Source organism: Zingiber officinale, chromosome 8A (genome assembly GCF_018446385.1).
Source record: "Zingiber officinale cultivar Zhangliang chromosome 8A, Zo_v1.1, whole genome shotgun sequence".
NCBI classification, from domain to species: Eukaryota; Viridiplantae; Streptophyta; class Magnoliopsida; order Zingiberales; family Zingiberaceae; genus Zingiber; species Zingiber officinale.
Genome location: NC_056000.1, coordinates 29,985,318 through 30,012,301, shown reverse-complemented (window position 1 = coordinate 30,012,301; position 26,984 = coordinate 29,985,318). Strand labels below are relative to the sequence as shown.

Sequence of the window (26,984 nt, the reverse complement as noted above, 5' to 3'; positions counted from 1 at the left end):
ATATAATTACTTATTACTTAAATTATAAAAAATTAAAACTAATTACCATAATGTGAGTCAAACGAGCATAACCTCTCCTGCTCATTGTATAAATGTGGTCTTGTTTTTCTCTCATTGCTCTAAATCTTGCACTCTTTTCCTAAGATTAGTTAAAATCGCATAATCAAACTATCCAACATATTAAAACTTAGTAGTCTCTTGCCCAACCATAGCAAGAGAATAAATTCAATGCATTCCCATCCAACTCATGGTCCGAATGAATAAATACTTAATTAAAAGGTAGATAATAATGTCATCTGTACAAACAAGTCTCACTGATTTTGGTCCATAAATTCAGGCTTTAACAAACTAAGATCTCGTGAAGCCACTCAACTTGTATTAGCTTCTCATGCAAGTATTTGCAATTTGGATTTTTTATCGCACCACAATTTAGCTAACTTTTGAAATTTTGATTTTTTTTTTCCAATCCTCAACTTTATAAGCCAGCTGTACATTAAATAACATGAAAATATGTCTACATTTTGTTATAAAAATGAAAATAAAAAATTAAGCAACTAAATATATTACCTGAAGACAACTCCACATCCTATCCTTCACTTCTTTATCAATATCATTCCGTCCATCTAATGTATATGATACAAATTCTTTTATCATGCAACCTAGGAAAGAAGCGTACTTCACTGAATTATCTCCAATCGGCTGTCCAAACTCATTACGCTCCAGCTCTTTGCACTTATCTTGGTTACTAACCATTTTTAACTTTGATGCACCCTGTCCTTTTTTTCATATCAATTGTCTCGTCACCAATTGGTTCTTTACCATGCAAATCTTGTGATGAATTGGCTGAATAGTCAGAGTTCATTCTCGATAACCTATTAGTTATATTTTTCTATAAAATAGAAAAAATAGATATTGAAATGTCTTTAATAAAATAAACCAAGATTTAAAATAGAATACAATATCATCTAATTTCAGCTACATATCCTTTGCTACATTTTTTTTTTTACCATTTTACTCATCTTTTGAATGCTATGTAATGACCTGATCAAACATGTAATATGACATGATGCATTGTTGAAAATAAATAAGTAGACAAATATACTAAAACAATAAATAAAGACTTATGTAAGTATTGATAAGAACGTGTATCAATCAAAATAAATAACTATAAAATTTATAGTTGAAAATTTCCATCATTTCTCAATTACATCAATTCCCTCACACTCATTCCTTGAGTATGGTTCTTTCTCAGTAACGTTAATCTCAAGTAGGGACACATCAGAAGGTGTTGATGACATATAAACATCTTCTTCAAGCACATTCATGTTATGAATACCTCGAGGTGGTGCTTTTAGCAATACATACCAATTTGATTCATCATTATCTCTAGAATAGAATACTTGCTTTGCTTGTGATGCTAAAATGAAAGGATCACTTTCAAAAGTTTTTAGTCCTTGGTGTAAGTCGACAAGTGTAAGACCATCTTCGATACTGATACTAGTTCCAGGATTGGCCCAATCACATCTAAAAACAAGCACTTAGACAGAATAGTAATCTAGAAAAATAATATCTTGTATAACCCCATAGTATGATAATCTTCCTACTGTATGTGAATTGTCATTAGTATTAGATTGACAAACAATATCGGCTTTAATTGAAATACCACTATCTTGTGTCGACCTTGAAATATCAATCGTGTGGAACCGATGCCCATTTACAATATATCCCATATATGATGTAACGTGCTTTCTTAGACCATGTGCTAGCCATTGAATTCGGCCTGAAGAGTTAACAAGAACTTGTTTTGATAACCATTCGGCAAATGTTTCCATATGTTTCTTTTGTAACAATGTTTCATTACTTGAGAAATGATGATTTGTTTGTTTAAGCTTGTCAATGCTCATCCTATTTAAAATCATTGAAGGGAGATGTTAGAATACACAAGATATGTAATAGATCAATATTAACAATATGAAATTAACTACACTCACTGTACGTAAGGTTCAACTTCTGCAATATAGAATAACATATATCGATGTGCAACTTGCAACACATGGTCCTCTAAAATCTTTTCTTTCCCTTTAGAAATTGGGTGACCTTCTAATAATCCATCTTCCAAATCATCATTCATATTAGAACGAACACCAATACTAGAAGCATGTTTTTATATAAGCACTACAAAATATCATTCGTTCTTCTGCAAGGTAACATTCAGCTATGCATCCTTCTAGTCTTGCCCGATTCTTCACATACCATGTTAGGCTATGTTTGGTAGGGTGTAATCTACCTTGTAATGTAATCAGGATTATATTACAAGCTTGATTATTTATTTGGTTTAATTTTAAACTTGTAATGTAATGTAATCTGGATTATAAAAGGTAGTGAAGTTTTGTAATCTGGATTACTAAGCAAATACTATGTAATCCGATTACATTATGAGGTCACCGTTTTATCAAATTTTAAATACCGAATATACCCCTAATCCACTGCAGACCGCTGCCGGCCGCCATCCACCGCCAGTCACCGGCCATCGTCGGTTGCCAGCGGTGACCTCTGGCTGTTGACGGGCCACCGATTGCCAATGACTACGGCCTGTGGCAGCGATCGCTGGTTGCCTGTGGCTGCTGCAAGTTCCGCAGAGGTGCGGCGACCGCTGGTAGAGATCGCAAGATATTTTTATCATTTTATAATAATACGAATTACATTCCTTATAAAAAATAATGGACACAAAAAAAAAGAATGTAATCACTCTTGTAATCAAAGATTACATACATTATATTACCAAACGTAGTAATGTAATCAAGATTACATTACATTACATTATAAATTTGATTATATTACAAACTAGATCACATTACACCCAACCAAATGTAGTCTTAGTGTTTTCTTTAATCTAAATCACAAAGCAAAATTCAAATGAAAGAAATGTTGATGGAAAAATCTAATTCATTTTATAATATAAAATTTATCAAAAAGAATAATTATTATTTATTACTTTTCAAATGGATACATCCAACGAAATTGGACTGACCCACACAAATGAGCCTCTCTTGCTAAATGAATTGGCAAGTGAACCGAGATGGTACAGAAAGTAGGTGGAAAATACCTTTCCAACATACATAGAATTTCAGCAATATTCTCCTCGAGTTGTTCTAAAAGGTTCCTGTCTAATATTCCTTGACATAATTCATTGTAAAATACACCCGACAAAAATATAGCATTACGTGGACCTTTCGGTAGAAGATTTCTCAATGCTACTGATAGCAATTATTGCATTAGAACACGACAATCATGAGATTTAAGCCCAATAAGCTTACACTCTTCTATAGAAACACAATTACCAATATTTGAACTATATCCATCAGGTAACTTTATTTTCTTCAACCTAGAGCAAAACATATCCATTTCTTTTTTAGACAATGTGTACAGTGCAGCAGGCAAATGATATTTTCTCCTTTTTCTTGAGGATGTAATGCTTGTCTAATTTTTAAGTGTACCAAATATTTGTGACCATTCACATCATCTTTGGATTTTGTCTTGAAGTTTAACAATGTGCTTATAATATTCTCACAGACATTCTTTTCAACATGCATCACATCTAAGTTATGACATAGTAAGAGGCCTTAAAGGTAAACATCAACATGTTTTATAGTGTTAGTTCAAAATATTATAACACAATTTAGGAACAAAAAATAACAAATTATAAAAGCTAATGAATAGAGTGAAAATAACTTACACTCCAATATGAAAAATCAAAAAAATTGACCTTTTCTTCCACCTTTGAACTGGTTTTTTACCTCTTTTGAACTCTCTTGTTTCTTACTCTTTTTCCTCAAAGTGTTGACAGTCTCACCCTTTTTCTTTTTACCCCAATCATGTTCAATATCTTTCAATGCATTAATAATTTCTAACTCATTCAAAGGTCTAGGTTTCCCTTACTCTCTTTTTTTCCCATTAAACTACTTTTTTATTTTTTAACAAAATGGCTAATTAAAAGCAAGAAATCTCCTATCGCCTAAGTATGCAAACTTTCTACTATACTTAAGCCACATAGAACATATGTCTTCACCACATATTGGGCGATCGAGTTTTCCTTTTGTGGCACATCCATCTAGATTTTTGTAGGCTGGAAAATCATTGATTGCCGACATCAAAATAGCTTTCAGATTGAACATTGACTTGCTAAATGCATCATACACCTCCACACCCGTGCCCCTCAATTCCTTTAAATACTCGACAAGGGGTTCCAAGTATACATCTATATCATTTCTCGGTTGCTTCGAACCTGGAATCAGTAATGTCAGTATAAGATTTTCCTTTGTTATGCACATCAATGGAGGAAGGTTATAATTGACCAAAATAATATGCCAACAACTATATATGGAACTAAGACCACCAAAAGAGTTGAATCCATCTGTTGCAAGACCAAGGTAAAAATTTCTATGACCTGATGTAAAATCTAGCGGCTTATGATCTGTTGTATCCCAAGCCGCTGAAACAACTGGATGACCCATCATATGATCTTGACTTTTGTGGTTCGAGTGCCAATTCAACTCTTCAGCCTTTTCTTTTGATTTAAACATCCTTTTTAATCTTGGTATCACTAGAAAATATCGTAGGAACTTCTCAGGAACTCCTTTACAAACTTTGGTGGTGACTTTGTCTATCTTCCATATCTTGAGGAACCACACTTCGGACACGAGTCCAAATCTTTAAGCTCTTTTCTAAATAGACAACAATCATTTGGGCAAGCATGAATTTTCTTATATCCTAAATCAAATGGTTTCAATAATTTTCTCATCGTGTAAATAGTTTCTAGATGATCCTGTCCGAATGCTGAATCAACGGACGCTGGGCACGGGGCGCTCTTCGACTGCTACCATGGATCTTCGACTGGTGACACGAAGCTCCGGCGAACCTGCACAGAAGTCGGGCCGGGAAGGGGTTCCCGGCGGCGACCCTCCGACGCTCAAGTCAGGTAAGCAAGTGGTGGAAAAAGTAGCTTCAAAGGTCTTCCACGCGTACCTTCGGCGAAGTCTATGGCTCTTTATATAGAGCGGTGAAAGAGCTTCTACACGCCCACCGAGGCGCGTACGTGTCCGCAGCCAATACCTTGGTATGTGTTTGTCAGAAAGCTTACCTGACGCCATACTGCAACAGTCCCATCGCGCCTTCGATGGGACAACAGGACACCCCGTTGTCAGACTAGGAGTATGGCTTAGCCATACGACTTGACGGCTGTCAGCAGATGTTCCTGTCCCTATTTACCCACCGCCGGCCAGGACGTCCATCCGGCCGGCTAGACGAAGAGCGCCGTCCAGAAGGCTTTAATTCCCTGCGTCGGCCGGGCGGCGCGCCCATTACGTCCTGCCTTCTCTTAGGCCTTCCGCTCGGTCATTATTTACTGTTTCATTGAGCGTCGAAACCCCGATACCTGTCAGGGCGCCTTTTACTATCAGATGTTTACTGGCAGACCGATCGGCTTGCCCTTTTCTCATGAGTCCGGTCGGCTCACCCTTCTTCGACGGACCACCTGGCCTTTTGACCTCCACGTGGCGTTGACCCCTTGTTAGGGGGTCCCGGGATCTTACCACCGGATCACTTGCCTTCCCCTCGAGTCTAGTCGAAGGAGGCGAAGTCCGACTGACTGGACTGCCGATCTGATCGAGTGGAGACCGATACCTTAGTCCGCTCGGACAGGCTAAGGGTCGCTCGGCCGTTCGGCGATATCTTGCCCGTGCCTTAGAAATTATGTCGAGGCGTCTGTCAACCACGTGCGTTAACCCGTAACTTGCTGACACGTGGCTACCTTTCTCTTGTCAGGGTATGGCGGTGGCGTCACTTCCGATGGGACAGCCGCCGTTTGAAATGAACGGCTGGATGATGACCTCGTTATCGACGACCTGGATCGGACGGCTGAAATTGATAGCGGCCGCCATTATAAAGCTCCGACTTCCGCTTTCCGCCGCATTTCGGCCTCATCTCCTCCCGACGTCTTGCTGCTCCTTTCTTCTCCGGCAACCTTGCGTTCCAGCTCTCCGGCGACCCTACAACGTCTTCCGACCATCTCCCTTGCCCGTAAGGCTTCCTTTTCCTTGCTGCCTCTCCTTTCTTCTCTCTATTAGCTATTTCTTTTATCATCCCACACTCTTTCCTAGTTTTATTTCTCCTTCCTTCCATCACGCGTCCATCCCTGGCCTTATACCATGACTAGTACCTCACAGCCGACCGGCGGTGCTCCTGGTCTTTGGTATTCGACCATGGAAAGTCGGTTCGACGAGGAGGATGCCTTGCGCCTCACTCGAACCTATGATCTGCCGACCGACCACCGCATCATAGTAGCTGACACCACCGACCGGCCACATGAACCGCCGCCCGACACCGTTCTTTTCTTCCCAGACCAATTTTTGGCCGGACTGCGTTTTCCACCCCACAAGTTCTTCTTACAAGTCTGCAATTATTTTCGCATTCCGCTCGGCCAGGTAGTCCCTAATTCCATTAAGCTGTTGAGCGGAGTGATAGTCCTTTTTAAACTGAACAACATCCCCCTCGACCCTAAGATTTTTCACTACTTTTTTTATCCCAAGCAAGCCGAGTGGGGTACCTTTATTTTCCAGTCTAGGATAGGTTTCGTCCTTTTTGATAATATGCCAAGCTCCAACAAACATTGGAAGGAGCACTTTTTCTATGTACGTTTTCCCGAGCCGCCAACTTACCGTACCAAGTGGCAGACGGCGATGCCTGCGCAACCGGAGCTCGGCAAATTTAGAGGCGATGCGGCATACCTTCATGCGGCCGAGCGGTTGGTGGGTCAGCGCTATCACATTGACAAGCTGCTCCTTCCGGGAGTAATGTATATATTCGGCCTGTCTTCTACCCCAGCTGATCTGCCCTGCAGCATGAGTAAGCGACTCTCATCCCTCCCTTTTCTTTTGTTCTAATTGATTTAATCTTTATTTCTGCAGCTGAAGTTATGTGGCGTGCTAAGGCGACCGAGAAGCTCAAATTGAAGGCCACTCAGATTGAGGCGGTGAAGAATAAGGAGGTCGTCGAGCGGGGCCTTGATCCAGCTGATCCGACCGGCGAAGTAGGTGAGGGGACTCTGGATGCCCCTAAAGCCTTAGCAGCTACTACCTCTCACGATGAGGCAGCGGGCGACACAGAACCTTCTACCCAAGCCGAGGTGGAGGGCCGTTCGGCCGATGATGTTCCCCTGCTCACTCGGAAGCGCAGACGGCCAGAGCCGGCATCTGCATCAACTGCCTTTGATGAGCCACAGCCCAAGCGGGGCGCGGATGCTCCGATGTTATCGGGAACCATTTCTCTAGAGAGTACCCCGACCCCACATGACTCTCCGAGGGCAAGCTATGAGGTACCGTCGTCCAACCCTTCAAGAACTCTGCGCCGTATCAGGCGTTTGGGCGAGCTTCCTTCCTCGTCCACCGGTGGGCCATCCGGTAAGGCCGATGCTTCTCAGGGCGAGCCGAGCGGCCCGAATTTAATTAAAACCGTCCTGCGCCTCCCCTCAGAGGAATACATGGCTGCTGCTGATCGGCCAGTGGTCCCCGAGCAGCAGATCACCTTGACGGGCCCTCTTGCAAAAGCTTGGGAGGACGCTCGGCGCCGAATAAAAGCGATGACTCCCGGGCAGCTCGGCGACAGCAACCTTCAACAGGCCACCGGGGTATGCTCTTTTTCTTTGTTCGTGTATTTGAATTAAGTTTTTAACCTGTTCACTTTTGCTCGTAGAACTGGGTGGAGCAAATTGCCGTTAGCAATCGGTTGGCCGAGCTGGAGGATGAATTGAAAAAACTCAAGGCCGCGGGAGATAGCCGACAGTCGACGGCCGATCTGGAGAAGGCCAAAAAATTACTGGAAGCCGAACGAAAACGAGCTTCCGATCTAGCGAGCAAGGTCGTTCGGCTCGAAGCGATGGTCAAACAACGAGATAAGGAGATCAAGACGGCGACCACCCGGAAGCGCCAGGCCATCGATGACACGGACCGAATGAAGGTGGATATCAGAGGGCTGGAGCAACGCATCAAGGATCTGGATGCTCTTCTAGCCACCGAGAAGGAGAGCCGCTCGGCTGATTTGCTCAAATTCGAAGGGGATTTAAAGGATCTCCAGGCTGCTAATGATGCTGCCCAGGCCACGCTTAAAGAGTATCAGGACGGGGAGTCGGCTCGTTCTGACGAAGTGAGGAAGGCGTTTGTCGGCTCGAACGAAATCGAAGAGAAATTTACCGACAAAATTTCCCTCACTTTCGAAGAGGCGATTAAGGCGGCGGTAGATTACTTGAAGACTAAAGGCCACCTTCCCGCCGAGCTGACCATCCCCCCAGAGGATCTGTCTACAGTGATGGGCGCCATTCTCGATGCTCTTTTTGACTTTGATGCGTGAGGAGTGTTTTTTACCAACTTTTTTGTATCCTCGCCGTTCGGCGCAACTTATTTTCGCTGTAACCTTTGCTCGCCCAGCGATTAGTGTAAATGGATCATCTTCCCGTTCTTGCAACTTTTGTTTTGACAAGAAATTTTTCTTTCGTCACATTTTAAGTGTTCTTTAAAACTCCTCCGCTCGGCTTCATACTTTAACATGGACTCAAGCCGATTGTCTTCAAAAAGTCTTCGCCATGCAACTGTGCAGCCGCTCGGCGCGCGAACGTCACTCGTTCACGTGCTTACTTCTTTAATTCTTCTTAACCATCCTTCGATTTACACCCTACCTCAACGGGATTTTTCTAAGCGAGCCGCTCGGCCGGGTGTTGGCCTTAAGGAACAGGTTCTGTCGTCGGCCGGCTCTTACCGTCGGATTGTATTACGTGTATGGATATCCGCTCGGACGTTTATAGACGCCGGCTCGTCTCTCGATATTTAACGTCGGAGCTCGACGGTCTTCCGCTTGGACATTTATAGACGCTGGCTCGTCTCTCGATATTTAACGTCGGAGCTCGACGGTCTTCCGCTCGGACGTTTATAAATGCCGGCTCGTCTCTCGATATTTAACGTCGGAGCTCGACAGTCTTCCGCTCGGACGTTTATAGACGCCGGCTCGTCTCTCGATATTTAACGTCGGAGCTCGACGGTCTTCCGCTCGGACGCTTTATGCCGGCTCGTCTCTCAGTATTTAACGTCGGAGCTCGACGGTCTTCCGCCCGGACGTTTATAGACGCCGGCTCATCTCTCGATATTTAACGTCGGAGCTCGACGGTCTTCCGCTCGGACGTTTATAGACGCCGGCTCGTCTCTCGATATTTAACGTCGGAGCTCGACGGTCTTCCGCTCGGACGTTTATAGACGCCGGCTCATCTCTCGGTATTTAACGTCGGAGCTCGACGGTCTTCCGCTCGGACGTTTATAGACGCCGGCTCGTCTCTCGATATTTAACGTCGGAGCTCGACGGTCTTCCGCTCGGACGTTTATAGACGCCGGCTCGTCTCTCGATATTTAACGTCGGAGCTCAACGGTCTTCCGCTCGGACGTTTATAGACGCCGGCTCGTCTCTCGATATTTAACGTCGGAGCTCGACGGTCTTCCGCTCGGACGTTTATAGACGCCGGCTCGTCTCTCGATATTTAACGTCGGAGCTCGACGGTCTTCCGCTCGGACATTTATAGACGCCGGCTCGTCTCTCGATATTTAACGTCGGAGCTCGACGGTCTTCCGCTCGGACGTTTATAGACGCCGGCTCGTCTCTCGATATTTAACGTCGGAGCTCGACGGTCTTCCGCTCGGACGTTTATAGATGTCGGCTCGTCTCTCGATATTTAACGTCGGAGCTCGACGGTCTTCCGCTCGGACGTTTATAGACGCCGGCTCGTCTCTCGATATTTAACGTCGGAGCTCGACGGTCTTCCGCTCGGACGTTTATAGACGCCGGCTCGTCTCTCGATATTTAACGTCGGAGCTCGACGGTCTTCCGCTCGGTCGTTTATAGACGCCGGCTCGTCTCTCGATATTTAACGTTGGAGCTCGACGGTCTTCCGCTCGGACGTTTATAGACGCCGGCTTGTCTCTCGATATTTAACGTCGGAGCTCGACGGTCTTCCGCTCGGACGTTTATAGACGTCGACTCGTCTCTCGATATTTAACGTCGGAGCTCGACGACCTTTTTAAGGCTAACTTCAATACAACCGCTCGGTAACGATATCTTTCTCCCAACGGGATAACGTACTCCCGGCCGAACGGCTCAGGGTCTTTTTCGTTGAGCGCTTGGCTCGAATATTATACCTCTGGCTGAACAGCTTGGGGGCCTTCTTCGTCGAGCGCATGGCTCGGTTATTATACCTCCGGCCGAATGGCTCGGGGCCTTCTTCATCGAGCGATTGGCTCGGATACTATACCTCCGGCCAAACGGCTCGGGGCCTTCGTTATCGAGCGCTTGGCTCGGATATTATACCTCCGGCCAAATGGCTCGGGGCCTTCTTCGTCGAGCGCATGGCTCGGTTATTATACCTCCGGCCGAATGGCTCGGGGCCTTCTTCATCGAGCGCTTGGCTCGGTTATTATACCTCCGGCCGAACGGCTCGGGGCCTTCATTGTCGAGCCTTTGGCTCCGATGATATACGCCCGGCCGAACGGCACGGGCCTTCTTTCGGAAAATTACGATGAATTCTATGCCCGAAAGAAACTATATCTGAAAAACTAACCTGCCGATCAGCATATGATCTGACTCAATTTCTCAACTCCTGAATACCCGTGGAGTGATGGATACAATGTACTCGTCGAAATTTATCAAGGCCAGGAGGATGGCGAAACTTCCCGGTCGGTCCTCCATGGCCGCTCGGCCCCCCCAGAGGTGGAGGCGGCCTGCTACGTTATCCTTCTACTTGAGTCTTCTGCTCCTGTTGCTCCACGAGCCTAGCTACTCTTACCTCTGTCAGAGCGTCGAGTTTCTCCGTCGAAAGTGTCACCGTGTGTTGTCGTCCAGCCTCATCCATTATTTCCGTTCGGATACAGGAGCGTTCCCACAGACGGCGCCAATTTGATCCTGTCCGAATGCTGAATCAACGGACGTTGGGCACGGGGCTCTCTTCGACTGCTACCATGGATCTTCGACTGGTGACACGAAGCTCCGGCGAACCTGCACAGAAGTCGGGCCGGGAAGGGGTTTCCGGCGGCAACCCTCCGACGCTCAAGTCAGGTAAGCAAGTGGTGGAAAAAGTAGCTTCAAAGGTCTTCCACGCGTACCTCCTGCGAAGTCTGCGGCTCTTTATATAGAGCGGTGAAAGAGCTCCTACACGCCCACCGAGGCGCGTACGTGTCCGCAGCCCATACCTCGGTATGTGTTTGTCAGAAAGCTTACCTGACGCCATACTGCAACAGTCCCATCGCGCCTTCGATGGGACAACAGGACACCCCGTTGTCAGACTAGGAGTATGGCTTAGCCATACGACTTGACGGCTGTCAGCAGATGTTCCTGTCCCTATTTACCCACCGCCGACCAGGACGTCCATCCGGCCGGCTAGACGAAGAGCGCCGTCCAGAAGGCTTTAATTCCCTGCGCCGGCCGGGCGGCGCGCCCATTACGTCCTGCCTTCTCTTAGGCCTTCCACTCGGTCATTATTTACTGTTTCATTGAGCGTTGGAACCCCGAACCCTGTCAGGGCGCCTTTTACTATCAGATGTTTACTGGCAGACCGATCGGCTTGCCCTTTTCTCATGAGTCCGGTCGGCTCACCCTTCTTCGACGGACCACCTGGCCTTTTGACCTCCACGTGGCGTTGACCTCTCGTTAGGGGGTCCCGGGCTCTTACCACCGGATCACTAGAAGTGTGTTGTTTTCTGGAAGTGTGTCACTTAAGATCTTACGGAGGTCATTGAAACTATTGTTTGTGTGACCATTAGTAGACTTGTAATTGTATAGTGTGACAACTGCCGATAATTTTGTATAAGTTGTATAACCAGGAAAGAGAGGAGTTTCTGCATCTTCTAATAAATCATCAAACTCATAATCTTTTGCCTCAGACATAGTGTGTCCAACCTTTTCTTCCGGCACAAAAACATCCTTATATAAGTGATATGCCTCTCTACATTCATCCCGTTTCTGAACTCCTCCCAAACTACCATCACATTGAGATTGTGAGTTATAAGTTTCACCGTAAGAGACCCAAAGAAGGATCAAACCCCTTAATAATTAAGTGGTCATACACTTGGTAAAATTTCATATATTTTTTATTTTTACAACACTTGCAAGGGCATAAAATTACTTCACGTGTTTTTGCATAGTTTCTAGCTTGTGCAATAAATTTTGTACTTCTTCATACTCGTGTACAAGCCTTGAAGGCAGATGTATCCATTCCTTATCTATCTTGTGAATAAACCTTTTTCATTTGTATGAAATAATTATGAAATTTTATCAAAATATATATGTATAAGAAAACACCACATAATAAATAAAAAACTTAAATATAAAAAATTGATTCCTACATTATTATATTTTAAATAAATAAACATCATGTGTCAAAGTAGTATTTACTAGCCATGTCAAAGTATTATTCACACACTTGAAAGATTGATAATTTTTTTTTCCTTTTTAGTTTAATATATTTAACCATTATTTTTTTGTCCATGCATTCTTGTTACCAGTATTAATCATTGTTTATGATGATATACTAGTGTCAAAAGATCAAACAAGATATATCAATGGCGAGAACTAAATAATGTGCATTTCATGTAGAACAAGGGTGACATAACTAATAGAATTGTATTAATATATGCATGTAACACACAAGATCAGTTAATTCTAAGCTAATTAACATGTTCCAAATAAAGATAAGAAAATGGAAGGTGTTAAATTATACCATCAAGATAAGAAAATGGAAGGTGTTGAATTATACCATGAATAGTGTGCTTGTGAATTGAAACTAGTAACATATATGATCCTTTCATAAAGAAGAAAGGCATGGCTCTTGGAGCACAATTATCGCAGAACAAATCGAAGCATCAAGCAATCAGAACAACAAAAATCTTTTACTTAAATCACTCACAAAAAGAGGATGAGAAATTGTAATTATTAATCCAACTCCTCCATCGCACTCTGTAGAATCGATCATCCCTAATCGGTTCTGTCAAATCAGAATTCTGTGCTGCAAGAAGAGTTTAAGAGAAGAAAATAATAATAATTATTTGAGACGCTGAACTCCAAAATCATTTCTAAAATGCTCTCATCTTTGATCCATTTCTAAAATGAACATTTTAATGCTCATACTTTGTAAGTGTACAACAATCAAAGTCGAACAAAGTTCATAAACAGTGAAAGCATCGAGCAGTGTCGTCTAAATAAATTTAGAGGCTTAAAGATTAGGGTTACCTTTTGGCTTTGAGCTTTTGGCTTAACGCAGAGTGTGGAGTGGTTAGTAGAGGGTTTGCTTACTATTGTTGTGGTCCTATGATGCGGAGAGATGGAAGTCCTGCAGCAGATGATGGTGAGTGCGAAGAGGCAAAGTGGAGTCCTGTGACCGACAACGGTGAGTGTGGAGAGGCAGAGAGGAGTCCTACGTCTAGTGGCGGTGAGTACAAAGAGGTAGAGAGGAGTCTGGTGGTGGCTAGTGTAGAGAAGCAAAGAGATATTGTGGAGAGGCAGAGTTGTTGCGGCGGCTAGTTCAGATTCCACCTTTTGCTTGGTCTTTTGCTTTGTAGAACCTGCAAAGAATGCTATATCTTTTTTTTGGTTTTTTGGGAGTTAGTCTATTCGTACAGCTCTAGTTCACAAAATAGTTTATCTAATTTAAGTTTATTTAAGTTCCTCTAAATTTTATAGGCATCTATAGATGCCCACAGTGTGTTTCAAGGAAAGGAATTCAAGACATACCTTATTACATCCCTGTTCTCCAGTTGGTAGCTGAATAGGTGGAGCCTGTTCAGAATGTTCTTGATTCTTGCATGCACCTGAGTTGCTGTCTCTCCATCCTACATTTTGATATTAAACAAATTATTTAATAGTAAATCACGCTTTGTTACCTTTGCATCGCTTGTGCTTTCGTGCAACTCGATCAGCTTGTCCCAAAGTTCCTTTGCGTTCTTGAATGGTCTAATTGAGTTCTTCCCTCATCAGTCTGTATTGAAGAGTGTTTACTTCTTTGTTGTCAATTTGTGCTTTTTTCTTCATTTTTATGTTCCAATTCTTTGGGTTGAGAGGTATTTTAGTTGCTTTATCGATTGGCTCCTTGTACCCTTGTAGAATAGAGAACCATTGGTCGATATCAATTTTTAAATAGACCTCCATCCTCTTCTTTCAGTAGGAGAAGTCATCCCCGTTATATAGCAGCGGATGAACAGTGTTGTAGCCGTCGCTTTTGCCATTAAGAAGGATTCTTGCATAAAAAGAAAAATCAAAAACCAAGACTTGGTCTTCAATTATAGTGTGGGAGAAGAAAGAAAAAAAAATATAGAGCTCGAGTGGTGTTGCACCAACTTTGAGCAAAAATCGAGGCGAAGGAAAATTTATCTAAAAGGGTAATCGTACTAGTTTATATATAATTGAAAATCTCAAAACCGAAAACGAATAAGAAAAAGCCTCCCAACTTGATTGGTGGTTGCACCAAATCAAAGCAAACTTGCTCTGATACTACTTGTAGGATCGTTACGCACTTGAGAAGGCGGGGCGAATAATGTGGTTTTAAAAACTTGTCTTTTTCTTTTGAAAGCAAAGTAAGTATGCACTGGAAAAGATGAAAAGAGAGAAAGCAAAAAACAAGAACATAAGCGATTTGACTTGGTTTGGAGCCTTTGGTGACTCCTACTCCAAGATCCTGTCTCTTAGACCTATTGATGGGTAATCCACTAAATCCTCTTCCGAAATCGTTGGAAGAGTAATCAAATACAAAGAACGAAATAGGAAAGTGTAACAATCCTACACTTTCCTTTTGCAGATATGTAAAGTACAAATTTAAAACTAGTTACCAACACTTGAAGTTGTAGAGTTTGAATGGGCTCATGTGTTGGTATCGGTCTGCCGGCAGCCGTCGGATATCCTCAGAGTAGTTACATAGTGGCAAAGCATAGTCGAAGCAACAGAAGAGTCGTTGAAGCTCATAAATGAATTGTGTAGAAGTTGTTGGTCGAAGGCTACTTTTATAGCCCCATCTGGGCGCCTGGAATGTGCTAATGTGGCGTGCTCTCGTTGAAACTTCATCCGAGAAGTTTATCCATATCCAGGTACCCAGACCACCTCCGAGCCGCTAGACTACTAACGTGGATTAGCTAACTAACGTGTGACAACACAGCTTGAAGATGACATTTTGTTGGTCCGGGTGCTTGAAGCAATACCGGGCACCTAGACTGCTCGGGTGCCTCACCAGGCACCCACCTAGGGTGCTCCCTCGCCAACACTAACCCAAGCACCCGGAGTAACTCTGGGCGCTCGAACGTCCGGGTGCCTGGACAAGCTCCAGGATCCCGGAGCCCTTTTCAGCCTTTTTACAACTTCCTGCAAAACACGTTAGTCCAAGCAACAAATATTACCCTGCAAAACAGAGTTAGCACATTAATAATATGATCAATTTATGACTTAGATCCTATCTATCCAAGGCTAGGATCTAGTCAAGGTCTTAGTTTAGGGATCTAAAATGAACCTAAACTAGACTTGCGCCTAAAGTCCTTAATTGAGACTCGCCCTCACTGAAACACTTTTCTACAGTGACTTACCTTATTACTATGCAGAATCTCTTGACTCCCTTATGGTCCACCAGGTCTTCCTGCTAGTTGTCAGGTCTGCAGATCCAACTGGACTTCATCCAGTTGTCAGATCCCGCAGATCTAGTTGGACTTCCCACCAAATATCAGGTCACTCCTTGACCTATCTGGACTTCTATACCAGCTATCAAGTCCTCCAGACCTAGCTAGGTTTTAGCTTGGTATTAGACCAGTCAAGTCCTGCATACTTGATAGAAAGGTTAGATCACAACACATCTGACTTTAATTCACTTGTTATTCATCAAAACTTAGGTTTGACCATTTGTGCCAACTGCACCAACACAAGGTTGTCAGGTCATTGGCCAGGTGCATGAGTTGTCAGAGGTTGAGGTCGAGTAATCGACGATCGCTTATAGCCGATTGGGCTTCTCGAGTCTGAGTAGGATGCTGCGAGGCGAATCTCATTTGGGAAGTACACAATTGTTGTCAGTAAACTATAAGTGCACGGCTGTCGTCAAGTAATAAAACCAAGTGCCAACCTAAATCGTGAAGCAGGTTATCTAGATAATCAAAAATTACAAGAATCGAGAAAGAAAGAAAACGAGTCAAGAACGTGCTAGAAGTCAAAGAAGAAATCAAAATTTGAGGAAACAATTCTAGGATTTTGATTTTGCCACGATGACGATTGACACCCTAAGTACTATTTACTTTCCTACCTCAATGTTTATTTTCATATAGGTGGTCTATCTCGAAATACTGATATAGACTTTTAGAATTATACTGGCGTGCAAATCCAAACGCCACATCTACTTTCAAGATAGCCTTACTAGAGTGACCGTTTTTTCAGGGAGGCTCCTGTCATGATGCTCCATAGTCCTTTAGATGCTATCTCCTACTTTGTGACTCTGAATTGAAGTAAATCCATTAAGCTCTATGTTTTCCAATGGTGTCCTCATGAGATTTTTGGACTACTTCGTGACCAACCCATCGCGTCTAAGCCTATATGGGTCAAAGATTTAGATTTACCTTTCAGTCCTTTCTTGTGTCTCATGAGATACGAATATGCATGGTTAGTGTTATAATCGTGTATGTGCAATTAAGCCAGATCATGAAATAAACATATCATGTGATAAAAAAAAGATAAATATACATAGAAAATGAATGTTAATAATATATCAGGTTATTCCCTTGTCCTAGAATCTAGAGTACTACTCCATAGACATGGAGTTACAACCAAGTGATGAAGAGGAAGACATCCAACAACTCAAAATATAGAGAAAAGAGAAGAGGAAACTTAGTCTCGATATCACCGACACATTTGGAAGAACTCCAAGCTTCTAAGGTGGGCAAAAACTTTGATGGCTCCTTGAAACGACACTCCTAGGGTGTTCCATGTCACTTGGAAAACTCTTAGGGAGGGGAGAATCCCTTGATGCCTTAGACAAGTACCCCCTTGGTTCGTTTATAGCCTCCAAGGATACCAAAACTAACAAACTTTACTAACAAATTGGGGGCATTTTCCTAAGATACAAAATCTCCATAAAAATAGGAGGCACCAACACATGTCCATAATATTTTAGGGCATAAAACTCATCTATTATTGGCTCTACCCTATACCAAACTGTAGATCTTGAAAAGAGCTTTGATTCAATAGGTTGGGGATCTTATGGCTTAATTCGAGTCAAAAGTTATGCCCGTTTGAAGTTTGATATGTTGTTTCAGCCTACGACAGGGCAACAAGCAACATGGCCATGCTATTTAGCATGGCTAGGGTGTGTCAAAAGCTGAGTCTTCGAACATGGCCATGCCTGTGGGCATGATATGGGCATGTCAGAAGTTGTGGACTCCGTTGTTGCTCCATTTTTTGTCTATCTTCAGGTTAAGGAACACACCCGTGTCATGAGACACAACCAGAGCATGTTCCTTGCTTTAAGCTCACATTCCAAAGCTTATAAACTCCAATTTAGCTCCAATTTCACATCCTGTAAATTAAAAAGAACAAAGAGTATATCTCCAAATAAAAAGAATAAAAACAATAAAAAGATGATGCAAGTATGAAAGATATGCTCATGTGATGAAAGAAAATGCATACAAAACAATGGTAAAACCATGTATGAAATACACGCATCACTAATCTCCTAGACACCTCTAGTCAAATAAGGATTCGAATGATGGAGCTGTTGGTCAAGACTATGATGGAATGAGAGAGAAAAATAAGAGCATAGTAGTTGAGCGATGAGGATGAACTGTTGGTGCATTTGGCACGAATAATAAAACCTGAATTTTGATAAATGACAAATGGATTAAAGTTAGATATGTTGTTAATCTAACCTTGTTACAGAATGTGCATGCTTGACTAACTTGATGGGTCAAGAAAACCTAACACCAGGCAGGAAGTCCAGTCGGGATGTGAGATTCTCAATTGGCGAAGTCCAGATGTGAGATTCTGACAGGAGGAAGTCTGGATGTGCGATTTCGGCAAGAGATTAGGATGTTCGATTCCCAATTGGTGAAGTCCGGATGTGCGATTTCGACAGGAAGACTTGATGGGTCAGATTGATATCAAGGAGGTAACTTGACACTTGGTAAGTGAAGGTAAGTCACTGGAGGAGAGTGACTCTGTGAGGACACATCCCGATTGAGGGAACAGAAGGCGTGGGTCCAATTTAGGTCCATTTTGAAAACTTAAATTGAGACCCTAATTAGATCCTGATCTAGAGGATAGGGTCTAAGTTATAAATTAATCATATTATTATTGTGCTAACTTTGTTTTACAAGTTAGATATTGTCGTGTTGGACTAACCTATCTTGCAGGGCAAAAGGAGTAAAAAAGTCTCGGGTGAAAAGTACCCGAGGTGCCTTCAATCCATTAGAAGGAAACTTTGATACTATTTATGGAAGATGCCTTCAGTGCTATGGAAGACACCTTCCATCAGATAAATTCTGATTTCATCAGCAATAAGGAGAAGCATTTTTGGGGATGAACTTCTACCTATGGAAGGCATCTTCAACGTCATTGAAGGCGTCTTTCACACTCTATAAAGGTGCTGCTCAACCAAGCCTTCTACATCAACTCCTCTATAAGCTTCTATGCGTCCGTTTGATGTTCCGACTGCTCTGGCTTCCTGCTATTGCTCCGCTATGACGTTGTTACATCCGACTACTACTGAGGAGCCACCTGACACTGAGCCTAAGCCGATCATCTTCAAAAGTGTTGGGTAACAAAGTTAACTATTGTACTTACATTTTGTAAAAGGAAAAGTGTTACACTTGTACCTATTTCTCCCCCTTTGATCACACAAAAAAACGCTTGTATTAGTTACAAATTTCTAAGTTAATGATTTTCTAAAAAAAACATTAGAAATTTTGAGATAATAAAAATATTAAAAAATGTTAAAACAATTTCTAAGTTATGAAATTTTCAAATAATTGACAAGGATTTAAAAGCATTATCTTAATCACATGTTTATCAGTTTGTCAATTAAATATTTAATTCGATAATCGGCTTCCAAACTGTGGCGAGGCACTAGGCCTTCTTGGTTATTGATCATCAACCACTTCTAGACAAAGACTTTTAAGAAATTTAAACATTTAATTTTTCTGAAAGCCTTAAATTAAAAACATTTAAACTAAGTACGATTTCGGAACCCAATATAGGTTCCTTCCTACTGCGTTGGTTAAATATCTAGGAGGTACAGATCCTCTAGGTATTCTTCTAAGTTGTCTTTGATATTTTCTAATGTACCAGTTTAACTTTTCATAAATTCTAAGTTTTGATTTTTGAAAGTTATTTTTCAAACATGTATCTTTTTTTAAGTCGTCAATTTACAATTTCAAGTTATCATTTTCAGATTTTAAACTGTTTAACTATCATTTTAAATCAATGTTCTCTTTTTCTAGTTTTACTAAATATTTTGTAAGAACTTTGATAAACTTAAAAGACTGCTTAGAAGATAGAGCACGTACCTTACTTACCTAAATCTGATGCTCCCCCTTCATCGCAGTTTTCTTCTTCTGATCCTCCCCCTTCATCGATGCTCATATCTGAGTTGGTTTCTTTTTTCACTTGATGGTTGGCCATTAGAGCTAGTCCTGAGAAGGTTGCGACCTCGGAATCGGAGGATGATGAATCATCCCATGTAGCCTTCAGGGTCTTATATTTGGAGGATCTTGGTCATTTATCTTTCTCTTTGTCTCCTTTCTTCAATTTTGGGCAGTCATCCTTGATGTGCCCTTCTTCGTTGCAGTTGTAGCATCAGATCTTTCTTTTGTTTTGGTAATCCCTCTTTGTCTGTAATTTAAATTTATTAGATCGAATAAATTTATTGAATTTTCTTACCATAAGGCTGCTTCATTTTCACTGATTGATTCGTCGGAGTCTAAATTGTTTGTCCTTACCTTCAGGGCAATGTTCTGACTCGGTTCTTTTCTTTGTCCTACACACCGAAATTCATGTAATTCAAAAGTAGAGAAAAGTATTTCTAACGTACTTACCTCGAGATCCTTGGATATATAGTAGGAGTATACTATAGATATCCATCCAGGTGTTCTTGGGAACACACTTAGAGCATACCTTTGTGCATACTGATTCATTTCCATTTCTCCGAGGTTTGTTAGTCCTGTGATCAATTCCTTGATTCGTCCGTGTAGTTATACTACTGTCTCTCCTTCCATCCGGGGGTTCGTCAGTTGATTCCGGAGCATGTCCCATCTCGCGAGCTTTGTTTCGGAAGTCCCTTCATGCAACTCCAAGAACTGTTCCCAAAGCTCATTCGCGGAGTTGTAATTTCTGATCCGATTTACTTCCTGGGGTGGAAGCACACTAAGCCAGTGGAACTCGACTCGTCCGTTCACTACGAAATCTGCTTGCTCCTTCTTGGTCCAATGATACTCTTCTTTTTCTTCTCCTTGGGGGCTTTTGGGAGCTTGATGTGCGTAAATTATATACACTTTTATGCATACTTTGATGCACATCTACTTGTACTTTATTCATATAATGTATGCTTATCACACCCTATTTCATTATAATGTCATACTTCCATTATATTTTGTTCGGAGATCTGCTCTTTACTTGTTTGATTGATAGGACGTGATTTGGAGCAAAAACGGAGCTTAAATGAAGTCTAGAGCTTCTAGAGTGTCACGGGCATGCAAAAACTAAGTTCTTCCAAGTTCTGGCCATGTGGAGATTACATGGCCGTGTAGAGGCCGTGTGTGTGTGTGGGGCGTGTTGAGGCCGTGTAATGTCACACGGCCGTGTGAAGGCCGTGTGAATGTCACACGGCCGTGTGGAATTTTCAGCATTGCAGACCAAAAGTAAAATGGACATAACTTTGTATTCGGTTGGAGTTTTGGGATGTTCTTTATACCAATTTGTAGATAACTTCAAGATCTACAACTTTGACGAAGACTTCAACTAGAGAAAACCCAATATTGATGGTATAAAAGATGTTAAAATGAGACATACCCATGTAGAGCCATGCCAAGGGCCATGCAAGGGGTGTGTGAGCTCCACACGACCGTGTGAGCCACATGACCCATGGCCGTGTGAGCCACACGGCTGTGCAATGTTTCCAGAGAGCAAGATGTTTTAGGCCGTGTAAATTCACACGACCGTGTGGTTTTGGTAGAGAAGAAAAACAACATAGCCGTGTGAGCCACACGGTCGTGTCACACCTCCAGAGAAGAAAGTGCACATGGCCGTGTGAAGGCCACACGGCCGTGTCACGGGCCGTGTGGTGCTCGTGCCTAGCCTATAAAAGGGGTTTTCTTCCCCTTTTCTCTTATCTTGGGTGATCTTTGGCTTGGGGCTCTTCCCCATTGCTTGGGGAAGGGTTCTCCTCTTTGGGGGAACCCTAGATCTTCCATCTTTCGCTGATCTCTCCACCTCCGGAGCAAGGATTGCATCCAAGAAGACCGGTGCTACATGGATAAGATTTCTCTTCTCTTCTCCTTATATTTTGAGTTGTAGATTGCTTTACGTCTTATTTCTTGGTTGTATTCTCTTGCAATGGAGTAGATCTCTAGATCTAGGATGTAGGGAGTATTTATGATGTGATGGATGATGTAAAACTATGTAGATTTGCCATGATTCTATTTAATGACTTGTTGATGCCTTGTTCATGTTTGATGATGTGTGTGTGAATGCTTATATATATCTTTTGCATGTTTTATCAAATAGTTGTGTAGAATTGTTAATCCCGTAGGGGGGATACACTAAATCGTATGACCGAGGGGCGTCGTGACAGGGTTGCCCCGCTAACATACATCTAGGGTATCACCTTGAAAGGAGAAGCAAATCTCCACAAGGAAGTAGGGGACCGGGCGTAATCTCTATTTCTATTTCTATGTTATTGTGTGTTAGTGTATTTCTGTGTTGTATGACCGAGGGCGTCGTGACATGGCTGCCCCCGCTAACGGACTTCATAGGAATCACTTCCATTTAGTAGCATAGGACTTGGAGTAGGAGATCATGTCGGCTTATCCACTGCAGGGGAGAGTCGGTAATGAATCTAACTTCCTACAAGAGCATCAACATAGAGGATAGAAACTAAACAATCTATGTAACATCGCCTAGCATTACAAGGAAACCAAAATCCTAGAATCTATCATCCTCCATTCACTACGCTCATTCTCTCTCTCTACTCTCTCTCTTTTCTCTTCTCTTTCTCTTTAGAGTTTGTTTACAACTTTAGATTGTCTAGATAATTTACTGTGCGAAGTTAACTAGTGCTTAATCAACAGTTCCTGTGGATTCGTTATCTTTTTATTACTGATGACGTAACCGTACACTTGTAGTGCGTAACAAGTTTTTGGCGTCGTTGCCGGGGACTATTTTCGATTAACGTTAGTTTATTAGCATATGAGTTATCTAGACATTTTTCTTTTTATTTTTGCATTTTCTTTCTTGTTTTCATTATGCATTTTATTTCTTGTCTTTAATTCTACATTTTTAATTTTTCTTATAATTGTTTTAGATACCATGAGCACTAACATATCAAGCAGGTTCTTAAGAGATTTCTCTGCACTCATTTCTGTAAGATTTTTATCTTCCATTATGCAGCCTCATATTGAAGCAGAAAGTTTCCAACTAGACCCAGAGTTAATTTTCATGATACAAGGTCACAAATTTGGAGGAGAAGTATCAGAAAGTCCTTATCTGCACCTTAAGACATTTCTAGAGCTTCGTGATATGGTGAACTGTGAAGGAGTGCCAGCGGATGTAGTTCAATTTATGGCATTTCCTTTTAGTATCAAGGATAAAGCAAGGACTTGGCTATATTCCCTCCGTCCTCAAAGAATTACGTGTTGGAAACAATTGAAGCAGTAATTTCTGAGTCACTTTTTCCCTCCAAATAGACAATTTACATGAGGAATTGCATCACAAATTTTGCCTAGGCATATGGAGAATCATTATTTGAAGCATGTGATAGATTCAAGAGTCTACAAAGACAGTGCCATCATCATGGTTTGGAAAAATAGCTGACCCTGTACATATTCTATAGGGAAATTTATTTCTCAGATAAGTGTTTGTTAGATTCATCTGCTGGAGGTTCCTTTATAAACAAGAGTGTAGACGAAACATATACTTTAATTGATCAAGTGGCATTGAACCTCCATGAATGGTCGAACAAAAGTTGGATGGAATCTCCTTCAAAAATTCAAAAAGTGCAAGCCATAAATGCAAGAGAGCTTGTCAAACAAATTGCAATTCAACCATCCAAGAATTTTAAAATTCACAAGTCACAGAATGAGAGGTTCAAACATTTGGGGGAAAAAATTGATAGCATAGTTTCAAAATGATTCAAAGAAGACCTTCCTCCTACACAGACAAGATCTAGTGTAAATGATAATGATATTAAGTTGAGAAGTGTCAAGAATCATGAAAAACTTCTGAAGAAGGACATGTTTAGAATTGAGGAGAAGAACAATAGAAGACAACATGAACTCAGTTTCATTACTCCAGGAAGTTCCCAAAGGCCACAAGTACCTTTTCCTCAACGTTTGATCACACCAACACTAGATAAGCAAGTTGAACCTTCTCCTCAAACTCAAAGGGAATATGGGAAAAAGGAAGTTCAATCTTTCCCAAGACCTTCACTAAGGGTTCCTTTTCCACAAAGGCTAGTGAGGGCCAATGAAGATAAAGATCCTGGCAAATTCTATGACACCGGTAGGGTTGAGTGCAGATTTCATGATGTGTATAAACATGAAGACTCTTCAGATGAGGATTTTATTGATAATGTAGTGGTGAACAAGTTTTCAGATCTACCTCTAGATTTTACAAGATGTTATAGTGAAATTGAATTTTTCAGATGATGAATGTGATGTGGTAGATCAACTTAAAACTGCAAGTGAAGTTATTGATCCTCCTATAGTTGATTCTCCTATTGAAAATATAGATGTTGGTTTATTTTTTGATAATTGTGTTGATGTTGATGATATGGAAGAATGTGTAGGGAGTTGTGTTGTGGAAGAAGCATCTCAAGAATCACCTTCTTTGTCCACACAACCATTAGAGATTATGAGAGTTGCAAAGATTGAACATGCTGTGGACCAATGTGTAGGGACTTATGCAAAGTTGGCAGAGTCTCAAGAATCACCACCTTTGGTAGGACCAACACCTGAGCGAGAGCCAGAACCATCATTTGATTCAGAGGAAGTCACATCCACATGTTTAGAACTTTCAGGTATCTCTGAGCAAAGTAAGGTTAGTACTTCTTGTGATCTTTCAGAAAATTTTATAAAGGTACCTATATTTGACTTTGTTGGATGCGATTCAGTTTTTATTTCTTATTCTGCTTATCTTAATTTGGTTTTGGTTCTATCTTATTTAACATGTATGTGGGAGATTTGTATTTCTTCTGAGTGTGCAGATTTTCATGATGCCAATATTTGGAAGCTCAATCTGAACCATTTTCGACCACCTAAAAAAACTTCAAAGAAGATGAAGATGGAGAGAGCGATACTTCATTTTTTTAACTCCAATATTGAAAGCTCTCTCCATAATAAGAACCCCTGATAGGAGGGTTCTAAAATATCTTACCCCTCCAAGAGTGAGATTTAGATGAATCTAATGAGGTGGTCGAGCTAATGACCTTAAACAAGCGCTTCTTGGGAGGCAACCCAAGTTCATTTTCCTCGTTTTCATCTATGTTTTTAGTTCTTTCTAGTTTCATTTCTTTCTTTATAATAAACATGTATCCTCTACTTAATTTTTATTGTCAATCTTCTTTTATAGGACTCAAAGATTAGGAGGAGTGCAACTACATGATGGAGAAGTTAATGACATGGGCATTGGCACGCATCATTTGGTAACTTCTCTTACTTTTAATCTCCTCCACATTGTTTATAGTTTTCATTGGGACAATGAAAAGTTTAAGTCTGGGGGGATACATTAGATGCATTTGGTTTAGTTTGCTTATTTCTTTTGCATATTAAAATTTTGTTAGTTGCATCACTCATCATATCATGATTGTTTGTTCCTTAATGCAAAATACTAGCACGTTTCATCTAGATATTTATGTTGTCTAATTTGGTATGCTAGTATGTCTATTGAACTATGTTTTCCTATCCATAGTAGCATGAAGTGAGCATTGTTATTACTAGAAGAATTTGAATGTTGACCTAGTTTTAAGATCTCTTCACATTATGCTTGACTTTGATGGTAGATATTTTTGAAAATAATCATGATTCATTGAACCGGAGTAGTACTCTTGCTTCTATGGTGACCTCTCAACTACATTTTGGTTACTGGATAAACTCAGATCATGTAAGCACATTTGGAAAAATCAATCCCAAAAAAAAAAAAAAGTTTGTTCAAGTTTGATACTTTGCAAACATTCTAAGGAAAAAAAATAAGGGATAAAAAATAGTTATCATGAGTGAAAACTAGTAATTCACCCCTTTGAGACCGAGTTAGGTTACTGGAAAAATGAATGCTATGTTTCTCTTGATACTGAGTATTCCATTGAGACATTGTGTAGATGATGCATAGTATTTTTGTGGGGAACAAACCTTGCGTGTGGTAGGTAAGTGCCTATCGCCGGAAGTATGAGGAACACGTATAAATGAAAAATTGACTAGGCTTAGAGATTGACACTTGAGAAAGTTAAGCCACTTATCACACTATGCATGGAGAACTTCTACTTAGGCCACACTCAAATAATTTTTGTATCATGCTCATCAATGAAACTATATGATAGGTTTATATTGATTCATTAGGGATTATTACATGTCATCTACACACATAAATCTAGATTACGGGTTTTGCTTGAGGATAAGTAAAGGTTTAAGTCTCGGGGTGTGATGTGCGTAGATTATATACACTTTTATGCATACTTCGATACACATCTACTTGTACTTTATTCATATAATGTATGATTTTCACACTCTATTTCATTTTAATGTCATACTTCCATATATTATATTCAGAGATCTGCTCTTTACTTGTTTTGATTAATAGGACGTGATTTGGAGCAAAAACGGAGCTTAAATGAAGTCTAGAGCTCCTAGAGTATCATGAGCATGCGAAAACTAAGTTCTTCCAAGTTTTGGCCACATAGCCATGTGGAGGCAGTGTGGGGGGCGTGTTGAGACCGTGTGAATGTCACACGGTCATGTGAAATTTTTAGCACTGCAGACCAAAAGTAAAATGGATATAACTTTGTGTTCGGTTGGAGTTTTGGGCTGTTCTTTATACCAATTTGTAGATAACTTCAAGATCTACAACTTTGACGAAGACTTCAACTAGAGAAACCCCAATATTGATGGTATAAAAGATGTTGCAATGAGACATACCCATGCAGAGCCATGCCAAGGGCCATGCAAGGGGTGTGTGAGCTCCACACGACCATGTGAGCCACATGACCCATGGTCGTGTGAGCCACACGGCCGTGCAATGTTTCCAGAGAGCAAGATGTTTTAGGCCGTGTGAATTCACATGGCCGTGTGGTTTTGGTAGAGAAGAAAAAGAACATAGCCGTGTGAGCCACACGGTCGTGTCACACCTCCAGAGAAGAAAGTGCACATGGTCGTGTGAAGGCCACACGGCCATGTCACGGGTCGTGTGGTGCCTGTGCCTAGCCTATAAAAGGGGTTTTCTTCCCCTTTTCTCTTATCTTGGGTGATCTTTGGGTTGGGGCTCTTCCCCATTGCTTGGGGAAGGGTTCTTCCCCTTGAGAGAAACCTAGATCTTCCATTCTTCGCCGATCCGTCCACCTCTGGAGAAAGGATTGCATCCAAGAAGACCGGTGCTACATGGATAAGCTTTCTCTTCTCTTCTCCTTATATTTTGAGTTATAGATTGCTTTACGTCTTGTTTCTTGGTTGTATTCTCTTGCAATG

General features: G+C 41.5%; 1 non-coding gene across 1 annotated transcript; it reads right to left on the bottom strand.

The window, feature by feature from the left end:
- Positions 1-23,004: 23,004 nt before the first annotated feature.
- On the bottom strand, positions 23,005-23,110 carry LOC122013142. The gene has a single exon (XR_006120480.1). It is a non-coding gene; the product is annotated as a small nucleolar RNA R71 (small nucleolar RNA).
- Between the last annotated feature and the right edge of the window lie 3,874 nt (positions 23,111-26,984).